The sequence below is a fragment of the Rhipicephalus microplus genome, unplaced genomic scaffold, assembly GCF_043290135.1.
Source record: "Rhipicephalus microplus isolate Deutch F79 unplaced genomic scaffold, USDA_Rmic scaffold_117, whole genome shotgun sequence".
NCBI classification, from domain to species: Eukaryota; Metazoa; Arthropoda; class Arachnida; order Ixodida; family Ixodidae; genus Rhipicephalus; species Rhipicephalus microplus.
The window spans coordinates 557,501-570,000 of NW_027464689.1; the positions used below are offsets into that span (position 1 = coordinate 557,501).

Consider the following 12,500-nt stretch of genomic DNA (forward strand, 5'->3'; position numbering starts at 1 on the left):
GTATCGTTGTGTGCTCGCTCTCATTGGCCCGCCTAACCAGAAAATGCCTGCGGTACACCCATTTGGATAAGAGTGCACGCAGATGCGGGCCTCGACGGCTACACATTTCCTCGGGCGGCCGCCTCCCGGCCTCCGTGGAGCGCGGGATGCACGGTCCCATCGACAAGCCTCTCCCGTTTTTACCGTGGCGTCGCGGTTCACCACGGCAGGCGGGTCGGTCTCCTCCGCATAAAAAGGGGAACCCCCGCTTTTTGTTCCACGAAATCGCACAAGCTTTTTTCGCATCCACGGTTTGCCACCGCACACCAAAATGCCGATCCGGCTGCCTACTTTAGCCAACAGGTGGAGCCAGGCGCGCCGTACTTGCGCGGCACTTCCCACGTCCACCGAAGTCGGTGCCAAGGACCACTTTCGGCGCCGGAGCCGCGTACGAGCCTACTCGAGGCGGAAGAACGAAGCCAGCAAGGGCCTGGCCGCAAGTGCGTTCAATTGTCGGGACGTCCAAGTCCCTCGTTCTTCCGTGCTTCCTCTTTCGGCAAGTCGTTGCGGCACCTTCCCAAAGCGCGCAGACCCGCTAATCGCGACGAGCGCGACGTGGCCGTGCCGCCTTTCCCTCGGCAGCAAGCAAAACGCCTGGCAACGTCGACGCTCCCCTAACCGCGATCTCGCACCGTGTTTCGTGTGGCGAATTCAAAAGCCGGCCGGCGCTGCTGCAACCATTACGGTCGGTACGCATACGCCGCGGAGGGCGGGACGGTCATCGGAGCGTGCGGTTCCTCCATCGAGTACTGCGCACCTCGGCCGTCGCATCGCCGTGCCATGACCGGCCGCGCGTCAACGCGAACCGGTGCCAGCGAGATCCCTCGCCTGCAAGAACCGACCGGCAGCCTCCGTCACCCGAGGACGCGGAGGCGCTTGCCGCGGACGGCGGGACGGTATGCACTGGTGCACAGCGGACCCGTCACATCGCCAGTTCCTTGACCGACCGCCGACGCTTGTGCCGTTCCTCTCGTACTTGGCAGTCGCCGCGCGATTGTCGGGTCTCGTTCTTGCACGCTCGAACGGTCGGGAGGGCACTCGGCTGGCGTTTCGGGAACGCGCAGCCTCGCCTTCTACCGACGTAACCACGACTCGCCGTTCGCGCTCCGCCGCTCCTGTTTACAGTACTAGGCGGTCCCGCAGCGGTCGGGTCGCGCATTTCGAGCGCTTCGAGCCACGGTGCAGTGGCGGGTCGAAAGCCGACCTATGAGTGCGTTGCGCCGTTTGTACCCGCGTCCGCCACCTGGCCGACCGTCCAAGGTCGCGGTGTTGGCGTCCGCTGGGCGCAACAATTTGTCACGGGGTGCCGCTCCACATTCAGGCAGCCCCGTGGGGAAAAGCCGACCCCGCGTCCAAACGGGGTCAGCGGCAGAAAGTGTCGGGCGCAGACGCAGCTGAGGCGCTCACCCTTCACAATCCGTTAATGATCCTTCCGCAGGTTCACCTACGGAAACCTTGTTACGACTTTTACTTCCTCTAAATGATCAAGTTTGGTCATCTTTCCAACAGACCGGCGCAACCGAAAGGCCGCGCCGGACATCGGTCCGAAGACCTCACTAAATCATTCAATCGGTAGTAGCGACGGGCGGTGTGTACAAAGGGCAGGGACGTAATCAACGCGAGCTTATGACTCGCGCTTACTGGGAATTCCTCGTTCAAGGGGAACAATTGCAAGCCCCTATCCCAATCACGAAAGAAGTTCCACGGGTTACCCAGTCTTTTCAGACAGGGATAAAGACACGCTGCTTCCTTCAGTGTAGCGCGCGTGCGGCCCCGGACATCTAAGGGCATCACAGACCTGTTATTGCTCTGTTTCGTGCGGCTAGGAGCCGCTTGTCCCTCTAAGAAGGTTGTAAGGTGCTGGGAACCCCGCACCTATTTAATAGGCTAGAGTCTCGTTCGTTATCGGAATTAACCAGACAAATCGCTCCACCAACTAAGAACGGCCATGCACCACCATCCACCGAATCAAGAAAGAGCTCTCAATCTGTCAATCCTCCCAGTGTCCGGGCCGGGTAAGTTTTCCCGTGTTGAGTCAAATTAAGCCGCAGGCTCCACTCCTGGTGGTGCCCTTCCGTCAATTCCTTTAAGTTTCATCTTTGCAACCATACTTCCCCCGGAACCCAAATACTTTGGTTTCCCGGAAGCTGCCCGCCGAGTCATTTGAGTAACTCAGGCGGATCGCTGGTTGGCATCGTTTATGGTCAGAACTAGGGCGGTATCTGATCGCCTTCGAACCTCTGACTTTCGTTCTTGATCAATGAAAACATTCTTGGCAAATGCTTTCGCAGTAGTTCGTCTTGCGACGGTCCAAGAATTTCACCTCTAGCGCCGCAATACGAATGCCCCCGTCCGTCCCTCTTAATCATTACCTCGTATTCCAAAAACCAACAGAACAGAAACGAGGTCTTGTTCTATTATTCCATGCAAGTTTATTCAGGCGACTCGCCTGCGTTGAGCACTCTAATTTTTTCAAAGTAAAAGCACCGGCCATCTCGAGGCACACAATGAAGTGCACCAAGAAAGAACCGGCATGATGTTCAGTCCGAGCCGTCGCATCGGGTAGATGCACTACTCGTCTGGAACTGAGATCCAACTACGAGCTTTTTAACCGCAGCAGCTTTAGTATACGCTATTGGAGCTGGAATTACCGCGGCTGCTGGCACCAGACTTGCCCTCCAATTGATCCTCGTTAAAGGATTTAGAGTGTACTCATTTCAATTACGGGGCCTCAAAAGAGTCCCGTATTGTTATTTTTCGTCACTACCTCCCCGTGCCGGGAGTGGGTAATTTGCGCGCCTGCTGCCTTCCTTGGATGTGGTAGCCGTTTCTCAGGCTCCCTCTCCGGAATCGAACCCTGATTCTCCGTTACCCGTAACAACCATGGTAAGCAAGTAACCTACCATCGAAAGTTGATAAGGCAGACACTTGAAAGAAACGTCGCCGGCTCGTGGCCATGCGATCAGCACAAAGTTATCCAGAGTCACCACACAATACGGGCCGAAACCCGATCGATCTTGGTCTAATAAAAGCACCCGTTACCCAAAGGGCTCCAGGCTCACTGCATGTATTAGCTCTAGAATTGCCACAGTTATCCAAGTAGGAAGAAACGATCTAAGGAACCATAACTGATTTAATGAGCCATTTGCGGTTTCGCCTTATTTCGGCATGTACTTAGACATGCATGGCTTAATCTTTGAGACAAGCATATGATTACTGGCAGGATCAACCAGGTAATCGTTCGACTGCGCGTCCGTCCTCGCCTTCGGCGGGCCGGACGCAGTCTGTGTGCGGCGGAGGCCACCTTCAGGCGCCCCAACACGCTTATTTTGCACTCCGAGATGACGGCGTTCGAGCTCGCTACGGCACAACCTTCCCGAAAGACGAGTGGGAGCCGTGCGGCAAGAAGCACGTTCATGCTCGCTCTTTTTCGTTGCATCGACTCGGTCGCGCCGTGCGGGTTGCCCAAGCCCGCTGCACTGTCGGTGGACCGGCCGGAACTAGCAACGGAGCCGAGACTGCAAAGCCGCCAGACGACGGGTCACGCCCGCGTCTTCGGCGCTTTCGCATCTGAATCGCCCGAGGACGACACGGAACACACCTCGATATCGTGGTAAAACGGCACCGTCCGACAACCAGCCCCTAACGCATCAAGCGGATGAGGCTGCAGACGACTGCCGTGGATTCCCCTGGAGCAGACCCGAGGACACGCTTGACGAGGCCGAAGCCCGCCGCATATCAGACACCCGGTCGCTTTCGCGTACGCCGCTCACGAGAACCCCCACATAATAGCAGCGATAAGTACCCAGACCTCCTTGGGCACTAATACGAGCGTACTCGAGAAAATTTCACCGCGGGTGTGCCCCGAAACGTGTGGCACGTTGAGCGTGCCACAAGTCTACGTCGCTCTCAAACCCGCCGAGGTCGTAGAATTTGCGACCCTACTCACGAAATTCCCACCGAGGATACGGCCGCAAACGTACCGCACCTTGGGTAGGCCACGAGTTTGTGCAACACTACGCTGACGGCACAGCACCGAGGTCGTGCGCGCACGCACGGGAAAATTCCGCCGCGGTTTCTGCCGAAAACGTGAGGCACCACGACTCTCCGCAAGTTCGCGTCGACTGCGAAAGACCGAAGTCGTGAACGACGTGTCCGCTACTCGCCGCCGACACGCTGGACACCAAACGTACAACGACTCGACGGCGTCGTAGAGGCCCACGACGCGGTTTTCCTTAACGACGTCTCGGCGTGGCACCGACAGGTTAGAACGGCCGACCAACGTTCCCTGTCCGCCGTTCGGCTCAGTCGAAGGGCTCGGCGACTTCGGCAACGCTGCGAAGCCGCACGGTGACGCACGCCATGTCCCCATTTTTTTTTTTCTTTCTGCGTCTGCCGGGGTGCCCCTATAATAGCAGCGATAAGCACCCAGACCGCCGTGGGTCGCTCGCCCCGGCTGACGTGGTTTTTCGTACTCCTGCGGCGGTCGCCGTCAAGCACGTCCAAATACGCTACTTTCGTGGGCGCATTCACGCTCTTTCGCTTCGCCGGAGTGCCAGCACTCACTCTGCCAAAAACGGCGAACATCCGAGCGGCGGTTCCCACTTTTGCGTCGGCGTCGCAAACCCCGCCCCGGCAGACGAGGTTTGCCGTACTCGTGCGACGGTGGCCGGCGGGCACGTCGAAAGACGCCGATATCGTGCGCGAATTGGCGCACCTTGGCTTCACCGGAGTGCCGCCACTGACTCCTCCAAAAACGGCGAAGATCCGAGCGGCGCTTCCCACTTTCGCATCGGCGTCCCGAACTCCGCCCCGGCTGACGCGGTTTACCGTACTCGTGCGACGGTCGCCGGCGAGCACGTGGAAAGACGCCGATATCGTGCCCGAATCGGCTCCGTTCGGCTTCGCCGGAGTGCCAGCACTGGCTCGGCGAAAGACGACGAACATCCGAGCGACGGTTCTCACTATTGCGTACGCGTCGCAAACCCCGCCCCGGCAGACGCACTTTGCCGTACTCGTGCGACGGTCGCCGGCGAGCACGTAGAAAGACGCCGATATCGTGCCGGAATCGGCCCCGTTTGGCTTCGCCGGAGTGCCAGCACTCACTCGGCCACAAACGGCGAACATCCGAGCGGCGGTTCCCACTTAGCCGTCGGCGTCCCGAACTCCGCCCCGGCAGACGCGGTTGCCGAGCTCGTGCGACTAGCGACCGCGAAGCCGTCTCGCGACGCCGCTTTCGTGCGCGGCTCCCACTGCGACCTGGGTCACCCGAGGTCGACGAGCAAAAAAGAATGTCGAAAAAAAATTTTTTTTTTTTTGCGTCTGCCGGGGTGCCCCTATAATAGCAGCGATAAGCACCCAGACCGCCATGGGTCGCTCGCCCCGGCTGACGTGGTTTTTCGTTTTCCTGCGGTGGTCGTCGTCAAGCACGTCCAAACACGCCACTTTCGTGGGCGCATTCGCGCTCTTTCGCTTCGCCGGAGTGCCAGCACTCACTCTGCCAAAAACGGCGAACATCCTAGTGGCGGTTCCCACTTTTGCGTCGGCGTCGCCAACCCCGCCCCGGCATACGCGGTTTGCCGTACTCGTGCGGCGGTGGCCGGCGGGCACGTCGAAAGACACCGATATCGTGCGCGAGTCGATGCTTCTTGGTCTCGCAGGAGGGCCGCCACTCACTCCTGCAAAAACGGCGAAGATCCGAGCGGCGCTTCCCACTTTTTCGTCGGCATCGCAAACCTCGCCCCGGCAGACGCGCTTTGCCGTACTCGTGCGACGGTCGCCGGCGAGCACGTCGAAATACGCCGATATCGTGCCCGAATCGGCCCCGTTTCGCTTCGCCGGAGTGCCAGCACTCACTCGGCCAAAAACGGCGAACATCCGAGCAGCGGTACCCACTTAGCCGTCGGCATCCCGAACTCCGCGCCGGCTGACGCGGTTGCCGAGCTCGTGCGACTAGCGACCGCGAACGCGTCTCGCGACGCCGCTTTCGTGCGCGGCTCCCATTGCGACCTGGGTTACCCGAGCTCGACCAGCAAAAAAGAAGGTCGAAAAAAAATTTTTTTTTTCTGCGTCTGCCGGGGTGCCCCTATAATAGCAGCGATAAGCACCCAGACCGCCGTGGGTCGCTCGCCCCGGCTGACGTGGTTTTTCCTACTCCTGCAGCGGTCGCCATCAAGCACGTCCAAATACGCCACTTTCGTGGGCGCTTTCGCGCTCTTTCGCGTCGCCGGTGTGCCAGCACTCACTCTGCCATAAACGGCGAACATCCTAGTGGCGGTTCCCACTTTTGCGTCGGCGTCGCCAACCCCGCCCCGGCATACGCGGTTTGCCGTACTCGTGCGGCGGTGGCCGGCGGGCACGTCGAAAGACACCGATATCGTGCGCGAGTCGATGCTTCTTGGTCTCGCAGGAGGGCCGCCACTCACTCCTGCAAAAACGGCGAAGATCCGAGCGGCGCTTCCCACTTTTTCGTCGGCATCGCAAACCTCGCCCCGGCAGACGCGCTTTGCCGTACTCGTGCGACGGTCGCCGGCGAGCACGTCGAAATACGCCGATATCGTGCCCGAATCGGCCCCGTTTCGCTTCGCCGGAGTGCCAGCACTCACTCGGCCAAAAACGGCGAACATCCGAGCAGCGGTACCCACTTAGCCGTCGGCATCCCGAACTCCGCGCCGGCTGACGCGGTTGCCGAGCTCGTGCGACTAGCGACCGCGAACGCGTCTCGCGACGCCGCTTTCGTGCGCGGCTCCCATTGCGACCTGGGTTACCCGAGCTCGACCAGCAAAAAAGAAGGTCGAAAAAAAATTTTTTTTTTCTGCGTCTGCCGGGGTGCCCCTATAATAGCAGCGATAAGCACCCAGACCGCCGTGGGTCGCTCGCCCCGGCTGACGTGGTTTTTCGTACTCCTGCAGCGGTCGCCGTCAAGCACGTCCAAATACGCCACTTTCGTGGGCGCTTTCGCGCTCTTTCGCGTCGCCGGTGTGCCAGCACTCACTCTGCCAAAAACGGCGAACATCCTAGTGGCGGTTCCCACTTTTGCGTCGGCGTCGCCAACCCCGCCCCGGCATACGCGGTTTGCCGTACTCGTGCGGCGGTGGCCGGCGGGCACGTCGAAAGACACCGATATCGTGCGCGAGTCGATGCTTCTTGGTCTCGCAGGAGGGCCGCCACTCACTCCTGCAAAAACGGCGAAGATCCGAGCGGCGCTTCCCACTTTTTCGTCGGCATCGCAAACCTCGCCCCGGCAGACGCGCTTTGCCGTACTCGTGCGACGGTCGCCGGCGAGCACGTCGAAATACGCCGATATCGTGCCCGAATCGGCCCCGTTTCGCTTCGCCGGAGTGCCAGCACTCACTCGGCCAAAAACGGCGAACATCCGAGCAGCGGTACCCACTTAGCCGTCGGCATCCCGAACTCCGCGCCGGCTGACGCGGTTGCCGAGCTCGTGCGACTAGCGACCGCGAACGCGTCTCGCGACGCCGCTTTCGTGCGCGGCTCCCATTGCGACCTGGGTTACCCGAGCTCGACCAGCAAAAAAGAAGGTCGAAAAAAAAATTTTTTTTTTCTGCGTCTGCCGGGGTGCCCCTATAATAGCAGCGATAAGCACCCAGACCGCCGTGGGTCGCTCGCCCCGGCTGACGTGGTTTTTCGTACTCCTGCAGCGGTCGCCGTCAAGCACGTCCAAATACGCCACTTTCGTGGGCGCTTTCGCGCTCTTTCGCGTCGCCGGTGTGCCAGCACTCACTCTGCCAAAAACGGCCAACATCCGAGCGGCGGTTCCCACTTTTGCGTCGGCGTCGTAAACCCCGCCCCGGCAGACGCGGTTTGCCCTACTCGTTCGACGGTCGCCGGCGAGCGCGTCGAAAGACGCCGATATCGTGCGCTAATTGGCGCTCCTTGGCTTCTCCGGAGTGCCGCCACTCACTCCTCCAAAAACGGCGAAGATCCGAGCGGCGTTCTCCACTTTCGCATCGGCGTCCCGAACTCCGCCCGGGCTGACGCGGTTTACCGTACTCGTGCGACGGTCGCCGCCGGGCACGTCGAAAGACGCCGATATCGTGCCGTAATCGGCCCCGTTTGGCTTCGCCCGAGTGCCAGCACTCACTCGGCCAAAAACGGCGAACATCCGAGCAGCGTTTCCCACTTTCGCATCGGCGTCCCGAAGCCCGCCCCGGCAGACGCGGTTTGCCCTACTCGAGCGACGTTCGCCGGCGATCACGTCGAAAGGCGCCGAATTCGTGCACGAATCGATGCTTCTTGGTCTCGCAGGAGGGCCGCCACTCACTCCTGCAAAAACGGCGAAGATCCGAGTTGCGCTTCCCACTTTTTCGTCGGCGTCCCGAACTACGCCCCGGCTGACGCGGTTTACCGTACTCGTGCGACGGTCGCCGGCGGGCACTTCAAAATACGCCGATTTCGTGGGCGCATTCACGCTGTTTCGCTTCCCCGGAGTGCCAACACTCACTCTGCCGAAAGCGGCGATCATCCGAGCGGCGGTTCCCACTTTTGCGTCGGCTTCGCAAACGGCGCCCCGGCAGACGCGCTCGTGCGACGTACTCGTGCGACGGTCGCCGGCGAGCACGTAGAAAGACGCCGATATCGTGCTCGAATCGACCCCGTTTCGCTTCGCCGGAGTGCTGCCAGTCACGGCGCAGAAAACGGCGAACAAGTGTTTTTTTTTTTTTCCTAGAATTTGTGTTATAGAAGGCACATTTGATATCGGACGATAATTTTCAACTTTATCACGCGCACCGATTTTCGTGTAGAGGTTTGCAAGTTTATGGGAATTTCTCCACTTGGAATAATGCGATTTAGTAGTACTACGAGAACTTCATTGATGTACTCAAGGGTACGGGGCAAGTCAGTTACGTCAACACCTGCAGATTTTTTACACTTCAAACTGAAAATTGTTGGTTGTGAGTCCTCGTGTGATATTAAAGGCCGATTCGCTAACACATAGAACAAAGAAAGAAAGGAAGAAAAAACGCCCGCGCTCGCTCAAGAAACCTGGGTTCGCAACAAGTGGCAACAACAAGCAACCGAGCGAGTGCGCCAAAACCCGTGGCGGCCGAACAAACGCGAAGTCCCAACCGCGTCAGCCGGGGCGGCACGGGACAGGAAAAATCACTTCAGCCGGGGCGGCGGGGCACCGAATAAACCTCGTCACCTCGTCGCAGGATAAAAGAGGAAACAAAAAGTCTAAACAGCGTCTGCTGGAGCGAATGCGTAATAAAACAACAACAACAACAAAAAAAAAACACCCGCGCTCAAGAAGTCTGCAATCCTCACAAAAGGCGACTGTGACCGAGCAGCGTCAGCCGGGGCCGTGCGGAAACGGAAAAACCGCGACTACCGGGGCGTCGAGGCACCGAAAAATCCACTTCAGCCGCGGCGAAAAAAAAAAACAAAAAGAAAGACGGAGGGGGGGGGGAACCACGTCTGCCGGGGCGAAGGAAAAAAAAAACGCGTCTGCCGGGGCGAGCCCGGGTGCGGCACCACCGGGAAAACTGTGGCAAACAGACATGGCGATCGAGTGAGTGGGCCGCCAGCCAGGCTCAGCCAAAAAGTGCAAAGTCCGAACTGCGTCAGCCGGGGCGGCAAAAACCGCGTCAGCCGGGGCGGCGCAAAAAACCGCGTCTGCCGGGGCGGCACGAAACCGCGTCAGCCGGGGCGGGGCGAAAACTGCGTCAGCCGGGGCGAAAGAAAAAAAAAAACGCGTCTGCCGGGGCAAGCCCGGGTGCGGCACCACCGGGAAAACTGTGGCAAACAGACATGGCGATCGAGTGAGTGGGCCGCCAGCCAGGCACAGCCGAAAAGTGCAAAGTCCGAACCGTGTCAGCCGGGGCGACGCAAAAACCGCGTCAGCCGGGGCGGCGCGAAAACCGCGTCAGCCGGGGCGGCACGAAACCGCGTCAGCCGGGGCGGCGCGAAAACTGCGTCAGCCGGGGCGGCGCGAAAACCTCGTCAGCCGGGGCGAGCGAAAAGGGGGGGGGGGGAACCACGTCTGCCGGGGCGAAAGAAAAAAAAAACGCGTCTGCCGGGGCGAGCCCGGGTGCGGCACCACCGGGAAGACTGTGGCAAACAGACATGGCGATCGAGTGAGTGGGCCGCCAGCCAGGCTCAGCCCAAAAAGTGCTAAGTCCGAACTGCGTCAGCCGGGGCGGCAAAAACCGCGTCAGCCGGGGCGGCGCGAAAACCGCGTCTGCCGGGGCGGCGCGAAAACTGCGTCAGCCGGGGCGAGCCCGGGTGCGGCACCACCGGGAAAACTGTGGCTAACAGACATGGCGATCGAGTGAGTGGGCCACCAGCCAGGCTCAGCCAAAAAGTGCCAAGTCCGAACTGCGTCAGCCGGGGCGGCAAAAACCGCGTCAGCCGGGGCGGCGCAAAAAAACCGCGTCTGCCGGGGCGGCACGAAACCGCGTCAGCCGGGGCGGCGCGAAAACTGCGTCAGCCGGGGCGAAAGAAAAAAAAAACGCGTCTGCCGGGGCGAGCCCGGGTGCGGCACCACCGGGAAAACTGTGGCAAACAGACATGGCGATCGAGTGAGTGGGCCGCCAGCCAGGCACAGCCGAAAAGTGCTAAGTCCGAACTGCGTCTGCCGGGGCGGCACGAAACCGCGTCAGCCGGGGCGGCGCGAAAACCGCGTCTGCCGGGGCGGCACGAAACCGCGTCAGCCGGGGCGGCGCGAAAACTGCGTCAGCCGGGGCGAGCCCGGGTGCGGCACCACCGGGAAAACTGTGGCAAACAGACATGGCGATCGAGTGAGTGGGCCGCCAGCCAGGCACAGCCGAAAAGTGCTAAGTCCGAACTGCGTCTGCCGGGGCGGCACGAAACCGCGTCAGCCGGGGCGGCGCGAAAACCGCGTCTGCCGGGGCGGCACGAAACCGCGTCAGCCGGGGCGGCGCGAAAACTGCGTCAGCCGGGGCGAGCCCGGGTGCGGCACCACCGGGAAAACTGTGGCAAACAGACATGGCGATCGAGTGAGTGGGCCGCCAGCCAGGCACAGCCGAAAAGTGCTAAGTCCGAACTGCGTCAGCCGGGGCGGCAAAAACCGCGTCAGCCGGGGCGGCGCAAAAAACCGCGTCTGCCGGGGCGGCACGAAACCGCGTCAGCCGGGGCGGCGCGAAAACTGCGTCAGCCGGGGCGAAAGAAAAAAAAAAACGCGTCTGCCGGGGCGAGCCCGGGTGCGGCACCACCGGGAAAACTGTGGCAAACAGACATGGCGATCGAGTGAGTGGGCCGCCAGCCAGGCACAGCCGAAAAGTGCTAAGTCCGAACTGCGTCTGCCGGGGCGGCACGAAACCGCGTCAGCCGGGGCGGCGCGAAAACCGCGTCTGCCGGGGCGGCACGAAACCGCGTCAGCCGGGGCGGCGCGAAAACTGCGTCAGCCGGGGCGAGCCCGGGTGCGGCACCACCGGGAAAACTGTGGCAAACAGACATGGCGATTGAGTGAGTGGGCCGCCAGCCAGGCACAGCCGAAAAGTGCTAAGTCCGAACTGCGTCTGCCGGGGCGGCACGAAACCGCGTCAGCCGGGGCGGCGCGAAAACCGCGTCTGCCGGGGCGGCACGAAACCGCGTCAGCCGGGGCGGCGCGAAAACTGCGTCAGCCGGGGCGAGCCCGGGTGCGGCACCACCGGGAAAACTGTGGCAAACAGACATGGCGATCGAGTGAGTGGGCCGCCAGCCAGGCACAGCCGAAAAGTGCTAAGTCCGAACTGCGTCAGCCGGGGCGGCAAAAACCGCGTCAGCCGGGGCGGCGCAAAAACCGCGTCAGCCGGGGCGAAATCAAAAAAAAAAAACAAAGAAAAAAGCCCGCGCTTAATCAAAAGAAAACAAAGAAAAAAGCTTGCGCTTAATCAAAAGAAAACAAACAAAAAAAGTTCGCGCTTAAGCCTGGCGGTGGAACCACCGGGGCAAACAGACCTGGCGATCGAGTGAGTGGGCCGCCAGCCGGGGTGAGCCAAAAAGTGCAAAGTCCGAACCGCGTCAGCCGGGGCGACGCAAAAACCGCGTCAGCCGGGGCGGCGCGAAAACCGCGTCAGCCGGGGCGGCGCGAAAACCGCGTCAGCCGGGGCGGCGCAAAAACTGCGTCAGCCGGGGCGGCACGGAAAAACGAAAACCGCGTCAGCCGGGGCGGCACGGAAAAACGAAAACCGCGTCAGCCGGGGCGACATCAAAATGAGGAAAAAAAAAAAAAAACTGCCTTAGGACACCTGCGTACACTTTCATGCGTTTGGGCATATCTCTCTGTAACACGCGCGCCCCTCGTTACGCGCGGCACTCTGTTTTCTCCGACACCCATATTTCGGCGGCATGTGGCACGCGCGCCCGTCCCTACGCACGGCACACCGCAGTGCTTTCTCGATATTTTTCTTTTCCTCCAACACCGTCATCTATAGGCTTTTAGTGACCTGTTGCTCGTGGCACAAGTTCGCTAGCTCTGACACCTCTTGCATGCGCAC

General features: G+C 60.8%; 1 non-coding gene across 1 annotated transcript; it reads right to left on the bottom strand.

Annotated features, from left to right (window-relative positions):
• Positions 1 to 1,460: 1,460 nt before the first annotated feature.
• Positions 1,461 to 3,275, bottom strand: LOC142790617 (small subunit ribosomal RNA). The gene has a single exon (XR_012889647.1). It is a non-coding gene; the product is annotated as a small subunit ribosomal RNA (ribosomal RNA).
• Between the last annotated feature and the right edge of the window lie 9,225 nt (positions 3,276 to 12,500).